Below are 22,175 nucleotides of genomic sequence, written 5' to 3'. Positions count from 1 at the left end.
ACTTGACAGTTGTCCAAAAGACGACCATTGACACCTTGCACAAGGAGGGCAAGACACAAAAGGTCATTGCAAAAGAGGCTGGCTGTTCACAGAGCTCTGTGTCCAAGCACATTAATAGAGAGGCGGAAGGAAGGAAAAGATGTGGTAGAAAAAAAGTGTACAAGCAATAGGGATAACCACACCCTGGAGAGGATTGTGAAACAAAACCCATTCAAAAATGTGGGGGAGATTCACAAAGAGTGGACTGCAGACGTATGCAAGACATGGGTTTCAGCTGTCGCATTCCTCCACTCTTGAACAACAGACAGCATCAGAAGTGTCTTGCCTGTGCTAAAGACAAAAAGGACTTGACTGCTGCTGAGTGGTCCAAAGTTATATTCTCTGATGAAAGTAAATTTTGCATTTCCTTTGGAAATCAGGGTCCCAGAGTCTGGAGGAAGAGAGGAGAGGCACACAATCCACATTGCTTGAGGTCCAGTGTAAAGTTTCCACAGTCAGTGATGGTTTAGGGTGCCATGTCATCTGCTGGTGTTGGTCCACTGTGTTTTCTGAGGTCCAAGGTCAACGCAGCCATATACCAGGAAAGTTTTAGAGCACTTCATGCTTCCTGCTGCTGACCAACTTTATGGAGATGCAGATTTCATTTTCCAACAGGACTTGGCACCTGCACACAGTGCCAAAGCTACCAGTACCTGGTTTAAGGACCATGGTATCCCTGTTCTTAATTGGCCAGCAAACTCACCTGACCTTAACCCCATAGAAAATCTATGGGGTATTGTGAAGAGGAAGATGCGATATGCCAGACCCCACAATACAGAAGAGCTGGAGGCCACTATCAGAGCAACCTGGGCTCTCATAACACCTGAGCAGTGCCACAGACTGATTGACTCCATGCCACGCCGCATTGCTGCAGTAATTCAGGCAAAAGGAGACCCAACTAAGTATTGAGTGCTGTACATGCTCATACTTTTCATGTTCATACTTTTCAGTTGGCCAAGATTTCTAGTAATCCTTTCTTTGTAATGGTCTTAAGTAATATTGTAATTTTCTGAGATACTGAATTTGGGATTTTCCTTAGTTGTCAGTTATAATCATCAAAACTAAAAGAAATAAACAAATTAATTAATTAAAATCATAACAGGGAAATGAAGCGATGAGAAGAGTCAATTAAACAGTTTTCTCAGTAACAAAGCACCTTTGCATCCAAATCTGCAGGCTGAGGAGAAAATCTTGATGGTTCGGTCTGAAGTCTCACAAGACAGCAATCTTGGGTTAACCAATGAGAAAAGGTTCAATTCTCTGGCGGTAGATTTTCTTTGTTTGAGAGCGACCTCATTTGCATGAGGGGTGTGGTTATGAAGTTTGTGTACATTTATACTCTGATAAATATAACAAACACTATTAGTAAGTATCCAAATCATCCAGTTTTTTGGTGTCATATAGATAAAATTATATCTTATGCTCCCTGGATTCTGGGGACGGGGTCATCTTAATTCTTCTAGATCTCAGCACAGCATTTGACACAATAGATCATACCATGTTATTACATCTTCTGGAGAGAGTGGTTGGTATTCAGGGAGTTGCGTTAAGTTGGTTCTCCTCATATCTCAAAGGTCGCACTTTTTCAGTTAATATTGGCAAACATAACTCATCTTCAACACTGATCACATGTGGCGTTCCGCAAGGCTCCATTCTGAGTCCTCTGCTCTTCATCCTTACTCTGCTCTAAGATCTCTCCGCTCATGCAATAAATTCCTTCTCTCTGTTTCTTGAGTTCTTCCAGTTGGAGTGAGGTCTTCACCCACATTGGACACTTTGGTAACACTTTACTTGAAGGGGTGTGCATAAGACTGACATGACACCTTCATAATCATGACATGACACATGTCATGAATATGAAGGAGGTTTTATGAATGTTTATGACAACTGTCATTAAGTGTCATTCACTCAGTTATGTCATTTTTAATGCAAAGATGACATTGTTTGAGATGTCCGAGTTATGACAACTTGACATAAACCAATACATCATAACCTGTCAGTGTCTTTGTCATGACAACTTGACATCATTTAGCTTTATGGGTTAACATTACATTAAACTGTCATGTCGTTGGTTTTGACATTGGCTGTCATGAGGCCATTATAATAGTGTCATAAATATGTATCTTGAGCTCAAGTACAGTGGTACAAATTGAATCTGACAAATAATTTTATAACAGCATCATGACTATTTTTCATTTCTTTTTTTTCTTTTTTTTTTTTAAGTTTCCTCCAACAGAAGGTCAGATAATAGACAATTTCAAATTTCGTAAAAAAGATGACACTGTTATAAAATAATGGTAACACTTTATTTTAGGGTCTTTTAACTAGTTGCTTATTACTATTAGCATTCATATGGCTAAAATATTGGCTATTTATTAGTACTTATAAAGCACATATTAATGCCTTATTCTGCATGATCTTATTCTACATTCTTAATCCTACCCAATACCTAAACCTAACAATTAACTATAATAAGCAGTAAATTAAGAGTTTGAGGGAAAAGTCATAGTTAATCGTTTATATAGGTGTTCCTGTTACGTGTATTGGTAGAGAGATGAGGCAGATACGGATTTCCACAATAATAGACAGTTTACTTCAAATAACACAGGCAGGTTACACCAAACGTACACAAAGCTAAACAGAGAACGGACAAGGAGTGCAGGGAGTGAGTGCATTATAAAGGGAGTGCAGATGATAGAGTCCAGGTGCAGGTGATTCGTGATGAGGAGCTGACGAGGGAAGTGAGTGCAGGTGTGGAGAACAGGAGGATCTTGGGAAATGGAGTCCAGGGGAACAAGGTATCCGTGACAGTACCTCCCCCTCCCGGTAGGCGCGTCCTCGCGCCGTAGATGGAACAACCGGGAGGGGGGTGGGCGCCCTGGAGACCTCAAGCCGGAGCAGGGGGAGGAGAAGACTGGAGTAGAGGTCTCCAGGGCGGTTTCAAAAGCCATGGCGGGTCAGGAGACGAAGACAGCCATGGCGGGTCAGGTGCAGCGGGCAGCCATGGCGGGTCAGATGCAGCGGGCAGCCATGGCGGGTCAGATGCAGCGGGCAGCCATGGCGGGTCAGATGCAGCGGGCAGCCATGGCGGGTCAGATGCAGCGGGCAGCCATGGCGGGTCAGATGCAGCGGGCAGCCATGGCGGGTCAGTAGCCGAAGCCTCCACGCCGTCAAGCCCAGTCGGCGCTGAAGGACCGGCGGGAGATGGCGGAAACCAAGGCTCCGCTGACCGAAGCGCAGCCGGTGCTCCAGAAGGCCGCAGTAGGAGACAGGCGACAGACAACAAAACGAACACCGGGGGGAGTGAGGAGGCCAACTGAATCCGAGGGACGGAGTGACGGAGCGGAGACGGAGGAGTGCAGTCCAGAGGGGAGGGCAGGCTGACGAATGACCAAGGTGTGAGTGGAGGCAGGATGGAGACTGGTGATACTGGAGGACTGATGGACAACGGTGGAGCAGAGGGAGGTTGGAGCCGGGGTGAAGGTAATCGCCCAGAGGTCCGAGGTGGAGATCTGGGCGAGGGGGCTTGAGGTGAAGGTTCAGTGATGTAGACACACATGGGAGGAGGCGGGAGAGGGAGGCAGGGAGGGTGAACAGTTCTTGAATTAAAGACTTTTAGAGCAAAGTTCATCATAATAAAGGGCTCGGTGGCGGCAGGAGCGGCTGGCTCGGCGGCGGCGGCTGGAGCGGCAGGCTCGGCGGCGGCGGCTGGAGCTGAGGGCTCGTAGGCGGCGGCTGGAGCTGAGGGCTCGTAGGCGGCGGCTGGAGCTGAGGGCCAGTCCATCCCCTCAAACACAATTAGAATGCCCGTTGGAACGGGAGTGGGCTCGCTGGCGGACACTGGAGAGAGCTCAGCAGCAGGCTTGGAGAGGGTTGGAGCGGGCTCTGGAGAGACTGGAGCGGATTCTGGAGGGACTGGAGCGGTTTGCTTACTCCTCCTCCGCTTTCGGGACCCAGTGGAGGAGTGTGGGTTCCGTGTAGGACAGGCAGGAAGTTCGCTGGAGGGGTATGAGGAGGAGGACGGAGCTTGGCAGACTGGCCAGGCTGCCCGTGTTTTTGGAAGGACTGGACGAGAGGAACACTTAACATCCTGAACCTCTTGGATAAAGAATTTGGAGCAATTTAAATACAAAACTAAATTTATAGCATCAGCTAAGGAAACATAATCGTCAGGTTCAGAAAAGCGGATGGTGTCCTCGTCCAGTCCATCCAAAAACAGGGCGATCAAATGAGCATCTGACCAATCTGTCAAATAAGCCAACTCAACAAACTCCTCCACATACCTATCCAGCGAACGACCCACCTGTAGGAGCCCGATGAGCCGATCGCCAGCTGACAGAGTTGTGGGAGGCATTGGAGGAATAGGAGCCAGGGAGCTGGGGAAAGTTTCCATCTTTCTGTGGAAATCCAGTCGGTATTAAGGTCCGTTCTTCTGTTACGTGTATTGGTAGAGAGATGAGGCAGATACAGATTTCCACAATAATAGACAGTTTACTTCAAAAAACACAGGCAGGTTACACCAAACGTACACAAAGCTAAACAGAGAACGGACAAGGAGTGCAGGGAGTGAGTGCATTATAAAGGGAGTGCAGATGATAGAGTCCAGGTGCAGGTGATCCGTGATGATGAGGAGCTGACGAGGGAAGTGAGTGCAGGTGTGGAGAACAGGAGGATCTTGGGAAATGGAGTCCAGGGGAACAAGGGATCCGTGACAGTTCCCTATACTGAAATGTTACCAAAATAATGTAATGTAATGTTAACCCATAAAGCTAAATAGTTTTTTTAAGTTTGAATCTGCTATGTCATGTTTATGACAGGTTATGATGTTTTGCTAATGTGAAGTTGTCATGACAAAGACACTGACAGGTTATGATGTGTTGGTTTATGTCAAGATGTCGTAACAAAGACATCTCAAACAATGTCATCTTTGCATTAAAAATGACATAATTGAGCGAATGACATTTAATGACAGTTGTCATAAACATTCATAAAACCTCCTTCATATTCATGACACGTGTCATGTCAAGATTATGAAGGTGTCATGTCAGTCTTATGCACACCCCTTCAAGTAAAGTGTTACCGACACTTTTAAATCTAGCCTAAAGACTCATTTATTTTCTTTAGCTTATGATGTTGCCTGAATTATAAAAGGGCATTTTGAGTGGTTTATGGTCTATCTTGCATGTTTTATATTTTATCTTATGTATTAGTTTTATTATCTTTTATCTCGTGTAAAATTGTACAGCACTTTGGTACAACACACGTTGTTTTTAAATGTACTTTATAAATAAATGTGAACTTGAACTTGAAACATACAATGCCTTCTATGAGATGGTGATGTCCACCAAAGTGCAAGTCATTAAATAAGCATTAATTTGATAGGAGACATGATGTACGTAGGGTTACGTTAACTAACAGTTCACTCCTAAGACTTACGTAAAGCAAAATACAATGCAAGAGTGTGACGCAGACTCAGGTGGATTGGGATCCATAAGCGGTTTATTAGTAAGCAGCAAACTCAAATACAGGCAGGCGTGGGTCGAATCACCAGAGTAAACAACAAGTGTCAGAATCGTGGTCATAACCAGGCAAGAGATCGGGGCAATCAGCAAAACATTCAGAAATGCAGTCCAGGCAAAAAGGGTAACAGGCAGGCGGCAAACGATCCAAGGTCAGTAATCCTAACAAGGTCGATACACAGGCAGATAGAAAACAGGGAATAACGCTCAGAAATTGTTGCGGGGCAAACAATACTTCGCGAGGAGTATGTGTGTATGTGTGGCTTAAATAGCTGACTGACGTGAATCAGGTGCGTCGTAATCAGGCCAGGTATGTGGGCGCTGGGATTTGTAGTCCAGTTAGTACTCGGGAGAGTGAGACCTCCGGTGGCCGATCGAGGGAACTTCACTGGCGTTCATGACAAAGAGTCACTTTACAAGACAGTTATTATAATCATACAATGTCCTGGGATGCATGTTCAACATTTTTTCTATAAATTAATGCAGGAGAGTGTTTTTACAGGCTTTGTGTCTTCCCTATGGCTATTGCTCTTCCCTATAGCTATAGGAGGGTCATTTCCAGTCATGTTTGCCTTTCTGACTTCTGCAGTTTTTTTTTTGTTTTTTTTATGGCGTCACCATGACTCATGTTACATATTGTCAACAATAACTGGACCATTTAAAAATGATAAATGTACATGAATCTTAGGTCATTGCTCACATTGGGTCGCATTCACTAATAACTGAGAACATGATTTGTATTTATACGCATTTGAACTTCTCACGAAAACTTTCTGCCTAATTCACAACATATGTGCATGCACCTGACTTTGTTCTTAAAGGATTAGTCCACTTTTAAATAAACCTTTCCTGATAATTTACTCACCCCCATGTCATCCAAGATGTCCATGTCTTTCTTTCTTCAGTCGAAAAGAAATTAAAGTTTTTGATGAAAACATTATTCTCCTTACAGTAGACTTCAATAGGCACCAAACAGTTGAAGGTCATAATTAGTTTCACTGCAGCTTCAAATTGTTCAACACGATCCCAGATGAGAAATAAGGGTCTTATCTAGTGAAACCATTGCTCATTTTCTGAAAAAAAAAGAAAGAAAATTATATAAGTTTTAACCAGAAATGCTCATCTTGAACTAGCTCTCTTCTTCTTCTTCTCTATTAGAATTCTGGCAGTGTAGACGCTGCTAAGTGTATTACTGCCCTCCACAGGTCAAAGTTTGAACTAATTTTTATATGCAATATGCTAGTTCAATAGTATATAACAATTAGTTCAAACTTTGACCTGTGGAGGGCAGTAATACGCTTAGCAGTGTCTACACTGCTGGAATTCTAATAGAGGAGATGACAAGTTACCCTTGTAAAACACCTTTTTAAAGGATACTTTAAAGAAAACTGATATATGGAAAACAATCGGTCATACCCTTGGAAATAAATGCTGAGAAGTATTAACAATGAGATTATTATGGCAAGTTAACAGTGCACACAAAATTACCTCAGGTATCCAGCGCAACATTGTCTTGCTTACTTTGAAGTTGCAGTGAAAAAGACTAGGTCTTGTTTTTATTCCACTATATTGACTTTGTCAGCTAAATTCACTGTTAGATTAGATCGATTACACTAGCTATTCACTCAAAACATAGCATGCTGATGACATCTGCTGGTTAAAGCCGTATAAATGCAACAAGAACAGCAAAAACATGTACACACTGTGAAACAGCAGTGTGTGTGATTAGAATAAACGCACCATTATCATTCGTTGGTGTGGACGCAAATATAGTTATTGTTATTTTTATAATTTTTTAGTTATCTTATAGTTATAGTTATTGTTATCTTTATAGTTATCTTTATAATTATCATTCTTGGTGTGAACAGGCCTTTAACCTTGTTCTAATGTTCATGAGGTTGCCGAGGTTAGTCATTTACATAAAACACGCCCACATCATGTCCATATAAGGGCATTCCACACACCCTTTGCTTTCATCACTCTCAAACAGCGAGATCTTCGAGCATTGCCAAGAGTGGCATCCTCAAAACAAGTTCAAACACAATAAACACCTTGTATACAGACATTACAGACCTCTGATTAGCTGTACATATGCAGATCTGCGTCTTCATGCCGAGTTACCTTGCAGCTTGAGCTATGATGCACCAGTCACAGACACACCAGGCTCTGCACCCAGCCAATCACGTCGCACTCCCTCACCAGAATACTGATCACACGCACCTGTCACTCATCACCAGTCCAATCAGTGGCACTATATAAGACGTTCACAGTCACTCTTGTCTGGTCTCGTTAATGCATACTAACCTGAATGCTTACCTTACGGACTCCTTACCTGTCTCCAGTGTGTCTCCTGTATCCTCCAGGATCTCCAGTCCTTCGTGAGTGTCTATGTGCAGTCTCTGTTCCAGTCTCCTGGTCGTCGTTGTATCTGGTGTGAAGATCAAGTTCAGTATTCCTGTCTGGATATCTCCTCTGTCTGGCTCCACGTCTCTCTGCCTTCATCAAGCCTGGTGTGAAGATCAAGTCAAGTATTACTGTCTTGATATATGCTCTGTTCTGGAAAACTTCATCTGAGATATTCACCTGCTACTGCTCTGGTTGTCTCAATAAACATCATAACCTTTACCTGTGTCTCCGACCTCCTGTGTTACGTAACAGCACCTTTCTTTTTTTTTTTTTACTGATAGGCCTATATATGATGAAATATGGCCTATTTAAGATTTATATCTTTGTTTAAAATTTCATCTTAACATGTTTATAAGGCCACCAAGAGAATGTCATTTTTGCACTAATGTTCCTACATTTTTTGTAATTTAGAATAAATTTTATAACAATTTAATGATGAATCATGGTTTGTTAGTGAAAACATTCATACGCATTCATACGCAGATGAATCAAATGCCTGTGTGCTGATTTGCCGCGAAAACTAGAAAAAGAAAAGAGGAATATGGAGGAGAAAATGGTTGGGGAGACTGTGGATTGTGTGTTCTGCAACGAGAGTTGGAAGTAAATACATAACTTTTCAATGTGCTGCTGTTGCGGATGGTCAAGCAAATGTTTGTGCTTTGTGTCTGTTTGATAGAATTGTAATGTTTATCTGAAACGAAGCCATGCTTGCTGATATTGTGGTCCATAACTCCTCCCCGAACTCCCCGCTGCTCTGTATCTTGCTCTCTCATTGGCTGTCGGTCATCGCCGATGTAGTTTTCAGTCAGAACACTTTTCACACTGCAGGATTTTGAATCGCCGACAGGTCCAGATATTTAGCATGCCAAATATCTCACGGGCGTCGGCAACTCATCGGCGATTGTCTCAGATCGTGTCTTTGCTCATTCACACTGCGTGATTGTCACTCGCGTGAACGAGCACAGTGATTGCCTGTGATTTCTGGCATTTGTCGGCGATTTCTCAAAACCTGTCGGCGAGCCAAAATCGGAGCTAAAATCGTGCAGTCTGAACTCGGCATTAGCGAATGAGACCCATTGTTGTGTGAGTTTACATCTCTGTGAGTGACAGGGGAAGATAGAGGGATATTTCCAATGAGAGATTCCTCTCACATGATCTCATTATGATATTATACTGACTGAATCTGGACAGAATTATGCCATACATACAATTTTAAAGATATTTTCATGATTCTGAACCTGAAACAATCAAATCTGAACCTGAATATGGATACAATAAAAGAATATTAATGACTACAGGTTTGTGTCCTTCTCCTGAAACACTTATGCCGAGTTCAGACTGCATGATTTTAGCCCCGATTTTGGCTCACCGACAGGTTCACATTAACTCATGCAAAGAAAATTCCTTAAAAAAAGTTGATTTATTAAAACACAAACAAATAAAAAACAATAAACAAACAAAAATAGTAAGCACAGTGGTGTAGTCGGGGCGATACGCACGCATACGCCGTATGCTTACTTTTTGCTCAGGGCTGTTTGCGTATTACGACTTCTAAGGATCAGTATTTGCGTATACCCACTTGTTTTTGCTTCGAAAGTCCATAAAATAATGTCCTGTTATCTTCTCCTTTAACTGTGTGTCCAATGCTTTTGTGTAAACTCGCGATTCTTTGTTGTAATTGGTGCATGAGCACTTCTGTCATTCTACCTTTTTCCGCTCATCATCGGCTAAAAACCAGGCTGTGCGTGTTCGCGCTGCAGTGAGAGACTCCGATCAAAGCCGCTCGGTGTTTTGAGCGGCGCATTGAGCGCATGCGCTCTCACTGTTCTCTTCAGTTCTCTCACTGCAGCGGTCTCGGCGTGAGAAATATGGTGGTGAGGAAATAAGACTATTCATTAATTATATAGCCTACATCATGCGTTCAGAGCTTTTATAAGCGCTAAGTTCCCGTACAAACTGAAAAGACCATAAACGCAAATGAAGCCTTGCTTATTTAATGCATTAGTGCGCGAATCAAAAGCGAAACATACTAGGCTGCTACTATGAATCTTATTAAGCTCCAAAAGTGTGAAAAGATTTCCACGAGCCATCCCGACACTGATGATAAAATGTGCGATCCATTTGAATTCTATTGAGAGTTAAACACTTTATAACGCTATAGAGAAAGTCAAACGTGATCTAGACTGATGGACAAAATGAACAAAAGACTGAAAAGAGGACGACAAATCTTGCCCCAACAATTATTAGGGAGCTTTTTAAACTATTCATGACCCTCCCTTATTAGAATTTATATAGTTTTATAGTAATTATGGTAAATTTGGCTAACTTGTAGAATTTATAACCTATTAATGTCACGATCACCTGTGAGAGTGCCCATCAGCCACTAGAGGGCACTCCATCTTGGACTCTTGTTTTCACCCCTTGGACTACAATTCCCATATTCACCCCTGGACTCATTATTACACTCATTGCACTCAGCTGTTTTGTGTTTCATCATTAGTGTCTGTCTATTTATACTCAGTTGTGTCTGTCCTTGGTTATGGTTTGTTGTATTTGTTACGTGCACTGTTTTGTATCTCTGGCTTGTTGTTTTGTGGACTGATTATCTGGATTTTGACCTCTTGCCTGCCTTGGATTTACGTTTCTGGACTACCCAATAAATACTTATGCTGCACTTGGATCTACCATCCTGTTCTTGCGTGCAACCGTGACAGAACAAACCATCACACAAAAGATCCAGCAGCATGAGCTTCCGGATTCCTCCGCCAGCCACCACGAGGGAGCGGATGGCTCGAGTTCGGGCTTTGATGGCCCAACGTCAGGACGGCTGGGAGGTAGGATGCTTCGCTAAGGTCTTTTGGACGATGGCGGTGGGGTTAAGGTACAACGATGCGGCGCTGAAGGAGATTTTTAATTGTTGCCTGGATGATCCTCTACCTCCGTGTGAGATGGAAGGGCTACAGGACTTGAATTTTTGGAGTCCGCTCCAGCCAGTGAGTCCGCTCCAGCCAGTGAGTCCGCTCCAGCCAGTGAGTCCGCTCCAGCCAGTGAGTCCGCTCCAGCCAGTGAGTCCGCTCCAGCCAGTGAGTCCGCTCCAGCCAGTGAGTCCGCTCCAGCCAGTGAGTCCGCTCCAGCCAGTGAGTCCGCTCCAGCCAGTGAGTCCGCTCCAGCCAGTGAGTCCGCTCCAGCCAGTGAGCTCGCTCCAGCCAGTGAGTCCGCTCCAGAGTCCGCTCCAGTCAGTAAGTCCACTCCAGAGCCCGCTCCAGTTAGTGACTCCACTCCAGAGCCCGTTCCAGTCAGTGAGTCCACTCCAGAGCCCGCTCCAGTTAGTGAGTCCACTCCAGAGCCCGCTCCAGTCAGTGAGTCCACTCCAGAGTCCGCTCCAGTCAGTAAGTCCACTCCAGAGCCCGCTCCAGTTAGTGACTCCACTCCAGAGCCCGTTCCAGTCAGTGAGTCCACTCTAGTCAGTGAGTCCACTCCAGAGCCCGCTCCAGTTAGTGAGTCCACTCCAGAGCCCGCTCCAGTTAGTGAGTCCACTCCAGAGCCCGCTCCAGTCAGTGAGTCCACTCTAGTCAGTGAGTCCACTCCAGAGTCCGCTCCAGTTAGTGAGTCCACCCCAGAGTCCGCTCCAGTTAGTGAGTCCACTCCAGAGCCCGCTCCAGTCAGTGAGTCCACTCCAGAGTCCGCTCCAGCCAGTGAGTCCGCTCCAGCCAGTGAGTCCGCTCCAGCCAGTGAGTCCGCTCCAGCCAGTGGGTCTACTACAGAGCCCGCTCCAGCCAGTGAGTCCGCTCCAGCCAGTGAGTCCGCTCCAGTACGGCATGCTCTCCCTATCAGTCCAGTGAGGGCCAAGAGGGCTGTCCTCACGTTCTATGTTGTGGCGGTCTTGCGTGCCTGGAGGATGCTCTCAGAACAGCCCCAGCCTGAGCACGCTGCCGTCCCAGAGCAGCCCCAGCCTGAGCACGCTGCCGTCCCAGAGCAGCCCCAGCCTGAGCACGCTGCCGTCCCAGAGCAGCCCCAGCCTGAGCACGCTGCCGTCCCAGAGCAGCCCCAGCCTGAGCACGCTGCCGTCCCAGAGCAGCCCCAGCCTGAGCACGCTGCCGTCCCAGAGCAGCCCCAGCCTGAGCACGCTGCCGTCCCAGAGCAGCCCCAGCCTGAGCACGCTGCCGTCCCAGAGCAGCCCCAGCCTGAGCACGCTGCCGTCCCAGAGCAGCCCCAGCCTGAGCACGCTGCCGTCCCAGAGCAGCCCCAGCCTGAGCACGCTGCCGTCCCAGAGCAGCCCCAGCCTGAGCACGCTGCCGTCCCAGAGCAGCCCCAGCCTGAGCACGCTGCCGTCCCAGAGCAGCCCCAGCCTGAGCACGCTGCCGTCCCAGAGCAGCCCCAGCCTGAGCACGCTGCCGTCCCAGAGCAGCCCCAGCCTGAGCACGCTGCCGTCCCAGAGCAGCCCCAGCCTGAGCACGCTGCCGTCCCAGAGCAGCCCCAGCCTGAGCACGCTGCCGTCCCAGAGCAGCCCCAGCCTGAGCACGCTGCCGTCCCAGAGCAGCCCCAGCCTGAGCACGCGGCCGTCCCAGAGCAGCTCCAGCCTGAGCACGTTGCCGTCCCTGAGTCCTCCGCTCTCCCTGATACGGCCACGGAGGCCGTCACCGAGCTGTCCGCTCTCCCTGATACGGCCACGGAGGCCGTCACCGAGCTGGCCGCTCTCCCTGATACGGCCACGGAGGCCGTCACCGAGCTGCTCGTTCTCCCTGATACGGCCACGGAGGTCGTCACCGAGCTGGCCGCTCTCCCTGATACGGCCACAGAGGCCGTCACCGAGCTGGCCGCTCTCTCTGATACAGCCACGGAGGCCGTTACCGAGCTGCCCGCTCACCCTGATATGGCCTCGAAGCACCCTTGGCTAGTCCTGCCGCCGCCGTCCAAGCCTTCTGCCCTGCTCCCGCCATCCAAGCCTTCTGCCCTGCCGCCGCCATCCAAGCCTTCTGCCCTGCCGCCGCTGCCCAGACTACCAGAACCGTTGAGACCCGCCTGGTCTGTTCCTCCAGCACCGCCCTGGCACTCAGCCAGGAATCCAGACCTGCCAGTGCCTGCCTGGTCAGTTCCTCCAGCGCCACCTTGGTATTCAGCCAGGACTCCAGAACCGCTGGAACCAGCCTGGTCAGTTCCTCCAGCGCCACCCTGGCTCTCAGCCAGGACTCCAGAACCGCTGGAACCAGCCTGGTCAGTTCCTCCAGCACCGCCCTGGCTACCTGTTGGGCACCCTGGATCTGACCCGCCATCCCTCCCCCTGATCCTCCTCCTGTCCACCTCCCTCCTGAGTTTTGGTGTTTTTGTTTTGTCTGGTGGAGCGTCTGGTAGCCGCTCCTTTGAGGGGGGGTAATGTCACGATCACCTGTGAGAGTGCCCATCAGCCACTAGAGGGCACTCCATCTTGGACTCTTGTTTTCACCCCTTGGACTACAATTCCCATATTCACCCCTGGACTCATTATTACACTCATTGCACTCAGCTGTTTTGTGTTTCATCATTAGTGTCTGTCTATTTATACTCAGTTGTGTCTGTCCTTGGTTATGGTTTGTTGTATTTGTTACGTGCACTGTTTTGTATCTCTGGCTTGTTGTTTTGTGGACTGATTATCTGGATTTTGACCTCTTGCCTGCCTTGGATTTACGTTTCTGGACTACCCAATAAATACTTATGCTGCACTTGGATCTACCATCCTGTTCTTGTGTGCAACCGTGACAATTAAGGGAATTCACTAGATTTATATTACATCTGTGACATCTTGTTTCTATAGGCTATGTGTATAGGCTATTTTTTTCATAACAAATGCTTTTATAATGGAAAATGATAGTTTGACTTCTTATAACACAATGAAGTAGACAATTCTGTCAAACTGATACGCTTATATAGTAATAAATAATATAAAACTGAGTGTACTAATAGTACACCACTTATTTTTTTAGGACTACACCACTGTGTAATACTTAATTCAGAATGTCATGCATTGCATCCCTCTCAGAACAGTTTGTTTATTGTCTTTACGCTGGTAAATGTTGTGTTCTTCAGGACTAGCCAATGATCCAGGGCCGAGATGGTGCAATACACAATAAATTAATAATAAACATCAAATTAATGGTCACTTTATAATACAACCAGTGTTGGGGAAAGATACTTTTAAAAGTAATTCATTACAATATTGCATTACTCCCTAAAACAAGTAACGAATTGCATTACTTAGTTTTTATGTAATGTGTTACGTTACTTTTGTTTCTGAAGCAGTGTTTATCTCTTCTTTGATTTGAAGTTCTGCCCCATCAGAGGGCAGGTCAGCATTTTTCTTGCTTTCCGGTGAACCAGACAGCAAAGCTTTTTTACTAAATAGTTGACCTTTAGAGGGGGAGCACCCCATGTTGATGGGAGAATCCTGTTCCTTTTCTTTTGATCAGTTTTATCAACTGCAGATTGAAAGTGGTGTGCCAGAAAACCTCAACTTGGTTCTTGTTTACGCACCATACCAGTTGTCTTCTGTTGTCCTTCACTGACCCTGTCCACACTTTCTCTACTTATTATCACTGACCAGTTGGTGTTTTGTATGCCACAGTGAGCCCAAGACTGAAGAACAGGATTGAAGCTTCCAGTCCTTCCCACACACATGATCACGCTACAGGAATAAAGCTTAAGACCATGAGCTCATCTCTCTAATCAGATACCCTGCTGGTTACCTTGTATTCTTTCTTTTCTTTTTCTTTTTTACCCCTGGTTAATTCTGATTGAATTAACATTATACAGTATATGCATTATAATCACAATGTGCAGTAAAAATCTTAAGTGACTTCAGTTTTTTTTCTACAGTGGTAAGAGTTTTCATTAAAAAACTGTTTAAGTGACTGTTTCAATTTTGTTTCTGTGAAATTGAACAACAACCAACAGTAGCACATGGTGAATTAAGTTCAATGTGTCTTGAGGTTGGAGAATTTATAGATGTTTACTTCTGACTGAAATCCTCCCTGGATTTCTGCCAGTGATGTCCGCAATCTGCTGGCAAAGGATTTAAACAGGGAAAAATGATCCACAAGAATCACAAACAGTGACAGACACTGATAATGTCATTAAAGTTCAAAGCTCAAATCATTTTTATTGTTTATTAAATGTACAGTTTTTACAATATGCAAAAGAACAGTACAGCAAGAGGTGTGTAATTTCTGTGCCATGGGCCAGAGGTAACAACAGTTTGGTTCGTTATTTTTAGGATTACACACTTCACCATTACATTTAGTACATTAATATCTAAATGTTTAAATTAAGAATAAATATATAAAAACTTATAGCAAAAATCATCAAATCACCCTTTTAGCAACTTTCATCATGAGTTGCTAAGTGGTTACATACAGTATTGAGTTATTTACAATGTATGTAAGATGAAAATCTAGTTTATGTAAGAAAGAAGATTAACTTTTCTGGCCAAGGAAAGATTTGTTTGTTGCAGTAATTGCTGGAAGAATGCAAGACAACACTCCTATTTTTATTTCGTACTGTGTCTTTGCCTCAGCTGGACATGGCGGGACACTGTTGGATCTATACTGCCTGTATCTGTATTAAAAAAATCCTCAGTCTTTATAGTACTGGAAACATCTTTAGAAATCGCACTGATCTCTATCACCAGTGGTCCTACACCAGGGGAGTTGATGCCTGAGTCTGTTAATGTTAATATGTTAATGTCCGAGGCAGCATCATCTTTAACGCCTCCAGCTAACCTCCCCATGATTGATGCCCTTGAGTTCTCGGATAGTTCCCACAGGACTATGTAACACTTTGGGACAAAATGACAAAATAATATGCCATAGTTGGAAACCAGGATGGCTGAAGCCTGAACGATGTGCCGTTGTTCAGTCTTGTTTCTTTCAATATAAATGGGAATAAAGCAAAGCCAAACAAACAGATGAATCAACATGCTGAAAATGATGACCCCAGTCTCATTGAAATCATGTGGGACTTTTCTACCCTTGAATGCAAGAAAGAAACAAATGAAGGCCAATAGAGCTATGTAACCATGCATCACCCCAAAACCTATAATGGAGCCCTCGTCGCAGACAACATATTTTTCTAGGCCAGTACCAGGCCACTTTATATCTGGTACAGGAGACTTTCCCAGAGTCATCCATAACAACAGGATGAGTCCTTGAGCACCCGTAAGCAGGACCAAATTGATAACAGGCTTGTAGAGCTTTTTAAGCTGGTGCTGCTTGTCCGGATCAAAGGCCATGAAAGCCAAGAAAGTGCGGTAGGCTTTAACCAGGATGCAAGAAACACACAGGGTGAAACCAAGACCGTACAAGGCCTGCTGTGCCCTGCAATGATGCACAGTTGGCCTGCCGATGAACATGATAACGCTTACAAAGCTGACCGTCATCCCCAGAAACATAAAACAAGACATTGTATTGTCAGCCTTTTTGATGACTGTGGTGTATCTGTGCACACTGAAAATGATGAATGAGGTGAACACCAGAGCCAAGCCTATTGCTGTAGCTGCTAACAGAGCTATGGGATAACTTTCAGTCCAAAACAGATATATCTCCTTAAATTTCTCACATTTACTTGCTCTCACAGTAGACCACAGTCATTCTGGACATCTCAGGCATTCAGGGAAATCTGAAAAAGAAAATGCATGTCATCATGAAAATGCATCAAATTTGTTCTAGGAAAGCACAATATATATCTCTATCAGCCCTAATAACATTTTTTTCTTTATTTTTTTGGTATATTGGAAGCAGCTAATATCAGGGCTTGTTACCCCTCTCTCTGATTGTGATTGTCAGTGGATTCTTAACTGTAACTAATTACTCTAAACTGTAATGAATTGCTGTGTTGGTCAGGTGAGGTGCTGTACTATTTCCATATATTAATTGACCTGGAAAGTAGTGGGGTAATGTGCTGTCAACATTTTATAGGCTGTTGAATGTTTGATGATCACGTTATTATTTTACATGTGCATCAGCAGTGCTTCGATCGCTTGTTTCTGCTTCTTCTTCACCTGTTTTTTGATCTGGAGATTCTGTACTCTTTAAGAAGATGTGTACCGTATAACAGCGTATAACAGTGAAAACACGGATTGCTCAAACTTAGTTAATAAAACATAATTTATACAATTTTGAAGGCTATTGGCCAAAATGTCAGCATTAGTGCTAGAAGAAGCATCAACAGAACATGAATTTTGATTTACCAAATCCATTAGTATAATTTCCTTCAGTACAATTAACACAGTTGTAACAGCAGGAGATCTTTGACTGGTTCTTCACAGTACCAGGTTCGCAAGACGCTGAGCACCTGGAAGAGTCGAGCTGGAGGATAAAAGAGAGACATCTCAATGATTGTCAGTAGTTTTCTTATTGTGGTGGTCAACAGAATTGCTAGAATAGAGACAGCACAACTCACGCTGTTACTTATCGACTGGTATTCACTGAAGATCTCTACATCTCCTTTTTTTAAGAGGAATTTTCCCACAGTTTCAATAATTCGTTCATCACCATTTTCCTTCCACATTATGAGGTCGTAACCATCCACAAAGTCACCGTGTTCATCAAAGAAATATCTATTGCCATCGAGCGTGAAATTCAAACGGCGCATACTTTCCACTAGCTGCAAAAAAGAATGTGTTCTTGAGATTACACAATTTATTACACTGTAGTTCATGCTTGCTAAATGCTTGTTACAAAAACACTGGAGAACATGGTATTTACAGTAAGGTTTAATTCATTATCAATGAACAATAGACAGCATTTATTCATCTAGCTCAGTGTTTGCGCTGCACTACATTGCTCTTTATATTTAAAAATACAAAACTGTGTGCGCGAGAGCGACCAAACGTGAGTCAACAGTTTTTTGTTTCAGTTTATCTCCAAAAAGGACAGATGATAGTACTGGTAGTTTATGTGAGCTGCTGATATACTGGTGTTACATCACTGTTCGTTCCTCAAGTCTGAGGAAACACGCAGCCTATTCACAACAGGCTCCAGTTCCACTGGCTGAAAACAGGTTTTGAGACGCTGAAAACAGCGGATGTTATCATGCAGCCTCATTAATTTATTTTAATTTTACATATGATGTACATATACATTTTTTAATCCACTCACAAACCCCCACTTGGGAAACCCTAATCTAGGTTAACATTGATTTCTACATATACTAATGCATTTTTTACCATATTTTTGCCAACAGTTGTAACAAAAAGCATCAGTTAATGTATTGCGAACAAACAACAGTTAACAATAACCATTAACCTTGACTAATAAATGTCATGTTAACAAGCTGAACCTCACGCTAAAGTGTTCTCATGTATAGAGATGTTGTCTAGAAAAATCTCACCTTCCAGGGTGGGAAGTTGGTCTCTCCGGAGCAGGCGGTCTCGTCGCACTTCAGGAGTGTCCTGAGCCCATGCGCTATGGCATATATGGCCACCCTCTCTCCGTAGGCCTCTCTGTGGTCCACTGCGTACAGAATGTCATCTACAGTGCAGTTCGAGGGCCACAGCGAGCAGTTCAGTCTCTGCTGCTTGTACTCTTCTATGTAATCATTTCTTGCTCCTGCCGTTGGCCTGAGGTTTCTCAAGTAGTCTTCAAACCCTGGTATATTTCCCATGGAAAAGGAAAAGCCAAATATTTTACCCGCTTTGTTTATGTCGTTCATCTTTGTTAAGGGCCGGTACATGGCCCAGGCATCACTTGCAATCCAGACTCTGCTTGTGTTGGTCTGGATCATCTCCTTGAAAAGCTTCTCCACCAGCTGTGGCTTCAGAATGAGCAGCACCACCTTGGCAGAAGACTCTCTTATGGTCTTGGCAGCATCTTTGATGTACTTTTCAACATCGACGTGGTCCAAGTAGTGTGGTACCACTTTCTCAAAGTCAGCACATATTTTTCCCGCTGACTCTTGCATGAAGCTTTGGTAGGCCGCTCTACCGTAGTCATCATCTCCATACACGACACCAACCCAGTTCCATGAGAAATAAGATATGAGCCTGACCAGCGCCTGAGCTTGGTAGATGTCACTCGGAATCACGCGCATGAAGGACGGATACCGCAGTTTGTCGCTTAGGACTGGCGATGAGGATGAGGTGCTGACCTGTTGACAGATAAAGGTAGTTGCTTAACACGGTGTCCTAAACAGATGCAATGCTGTGACATGATAAAAGGCATCTTTTCCATGTTAATCAGTTTGTCTTAACAAGCTGCGATAGCAATATACAACGATTCTATTTTAGAAACTTTTTTTTTTTTTTTATCCCTGTAATGTCATGACTGAAACAACAATGTACATTATGACAATGATAATCACAGGTGCTGATTATGTGCCTTATTTAATGTTAAAAAAATTATTGTGAGTTTGGATATTATTTTGTTTGCCTTTTATAGCCATAATGAAACAACATAATTCACCTCAGAGCTTGAAAATAAATAAAAGTAAACAAGAATGTTAAAACTGTAAACAAACAAGTATTTTATGACAAAAACTGTTTCAGCCACTCAGTATGTGTTTTTAATAATGTTAAAATGGTTTAATATTTATGCATTTGATTGTGAATTGATCCAATTGGTTGCGAGTTCAGTGCGCAAGCACTCCACCCACACGCTCTCTGATTGGCTGTGATTTTGGATTGATTTGGTGGCAAATGTAGTGTGTTTGCAGAGAGACTCCGCCCACATGCTCTTCTAATTCGCAGTGATTTTCTATTGATTTGGTTGCGAGTGCAGAAAGACTCTGCCCACACGCTCTTCTGATTGGCTGTGATTTTTGATTGATTTGGTTGCGAGTGCAGTGGAATCCACATGATTGGGACTTTTGCGTGAGGACGAAAGACTCCCCCACACATTGGCTTCAAGTTGGTCATGCAAATTCAAAAGACCAACAGAAAGCTGCTTGGTTTAAAAAGTGTCTTCATTGTGAGTTTTGCTCATACATCGGAAAGTTTTACTGGTCTTAAAGCAATAGCTTACCCAAAACTGACAATTCTGTCATCAGAAGATGACTTTATTCAGCACGTCAAGCTCCAAATATGATTTGTGTGCTATATTTGTCACGGGTGCACAAGAACAAGATGTAAAGATCCAATTGCAGCAAAGGTGTTTATTGAGGGCAATTCCATAAGGCGTAATCCAGAGTACAGGCAGGGGTCAGAATCCAAAACAACAGTCCAAACATAAAACAAGAAACACGAAACACGAAACTACAAACCAAAACGGGGAAACATGAAAACCAGGGATCAGACTCGAGGGTGACATTCAACAATGAACCACAAGAACAGACAGAAACAACTCAGACTAAATACACAGACACTAATGACAAAATAAACAACAGCTTGGTGCAATGATGAATAGTGATTAGTCCGGGGAGTGTGTATGGGAAATGTAGTCCAAGAAATGGGTGAAACAGAGAGTCCGGGAAGGAGTGCCCTCTAGTGGCTGAAGGGCACTCTCACAGGTGATCGTGACAATATTACTCTAAAGCCATGCTAGCTTTGTGTGACGGACAGACCAACATTTGTTTACAAGTGTTTATCAGTGGTACTCTTTCCAGTTTTGAATCTACACAAGGGTTCAAAATGGGTTCAAATTGCTGCAGTGATGCCATAGATGAGCCATTTTTGTTTCCCAAAGAAACCTTTTAGTGATCATTTCTTAAAAGAAACCATTTTTGCTTTGTGAGAAGAATCCTTTTTATTTAAAAATCTACAAAACAAACAAATGAAAAAACTTTTTCCACTGTAGCAAACCTTTGTAGAATGGGAAAGTTCCATTGATGTTAAAGGTTCTTTATGGAACCATCAAGCAAAGATTTGCCAAAGCATCAGATCAAATGACTTCAGAATTCATGGAATATAGCATGCAAGTCATAAGAACTACAGTTTTATTACGTTTAATTGCTTTAATTGTCCTTTCAGGGTACTCTTTGTTCTTCTTGGAGTTTGATAGGCTATGAACTGTTGTTTTTTGGAAAAAAGCGGCATGAAGATTCTTCACAGAAGAAATACATTTGGAAAAAAAATACATTTGAAACATGAGTGCAAGTAAAAGATGGCGGAACATTATTTGGTGAATTATTCATGCAAACTCTGGCTTTAATGAGGTGCAGAGTTAAGAAATTACCTGAGGACACAGGTAGAGGCTGAGGAGTTTGGCAATAGCGATGGATAACTCTGAGTATCTTTCTCCCAGAAAAGCTTTCACTGGCGGACGAAAGTCTGAGTAGTCTGAAAGGGCCGGCAGAGAGTCGTTAATTGCCAGTAAATGTTCCACACAGTGCAGTGCTTTGGTGGGAGATGCACAGGGATCACAGATTTCATATCCCAGCTTAATCCCTGGAAGCAACATGGAGTTATTGATTTCTTCAATTGCAAAGATGGCACCCAGCGATTATAGAAATGTGATCAGATCAAAACTGGCAAAAAGAGAAAGATACTTCTTAGTATTAATTACTTAGGTGACCAGCTGTGAGATTATGTATTATTAATTATAATAATAGTACATGGATCCCACAACAATTTAAAAAATGCATTGTTTTTTAATTCTCAGATGATAACAAATGAGATTTCAATGACATTTTGATCACTGAACTTGTCAATACTTTCCATTTCAGAAATCTGGTGATCTTAGTATTAGTAAGTATCCAAATGATCAGTTTTTGGTGTCAGCAGCATTTAAAAATATGAGAAAGCCTTGCGGATACTCATTCAGTACAGACGAATGGCTCAGGTCTAGTTCGCTTATGAAGGTTGAATACTTTTGAGTGAATCGAGCTCAAAATTGCGATGTTAACGTCTCCTTCCATGTACGATCTGCACAGGGAGCTGGGAATGTCGCAATGGACCCACAATCCCAAGCTCAGCATCATCACGGCCAGCACACAAACCTCAAGACAGGACTTCATGGCTGTGAATGTATGAAGCATTGTGTCAAGGATCTATTTATTGTAAAACTGGTTCTGCTTTGTGGGTGACGTGAACATGAGGGCTGGCTTTGGAGGTGAACTGAGGTGTCTGAATATTACCTCTTTACCAGAGAAGTGGAGAAATTCACCTGCTCTGCCACATTTTTGCAGCCTGTGATGGAATGTCGACTCTTTCTGGAAGTTACAGTAACAGTTGTTTTCGTTTTATTTGAGATGGCAAGAAATGATGGCAGAACAAATAAAACTGAGACTTCAAGATTGGGTGGTTTGGTG

The 22,175-nt window shown here is 43.9% G+C and overlaps 1 pseudogene; it reads right to left on the bottom strand.

Moving 5' to 3' along the window:
* Window positions 1-1,654: 1,654 nt before the first annotated feature.
* LOC137018316 (G-protein coupled receptor family C group 6 member A-like) lies at window positions 1,655-21,881 on the bottom strand (annotated as a pseudogene).
* Between the last annotated feature and the right edge of the window lie 294 nt (window positions 21,882-22,175).

This window comes from Chanodichthys erythropterus, chromosome 4 (assembly GCF_024489055.1).
Source record: "Chanodichthys erythropterus isolate Z2021 chromosome 4, ASM2448905v1, whole genome shotgun sequence".
Taxonomy (NCBI): Eukaryota; Metazoa; Chordata; class Actinopteri; order Cypriniformes; family Xenocyprididae; genus Chanodichthys; species Chanodichthys erythropterus.
Note: the sequence above shows the minus strand (reverse complement) of the source record. Positions and strands in the feature narration are given on the sequence as shown.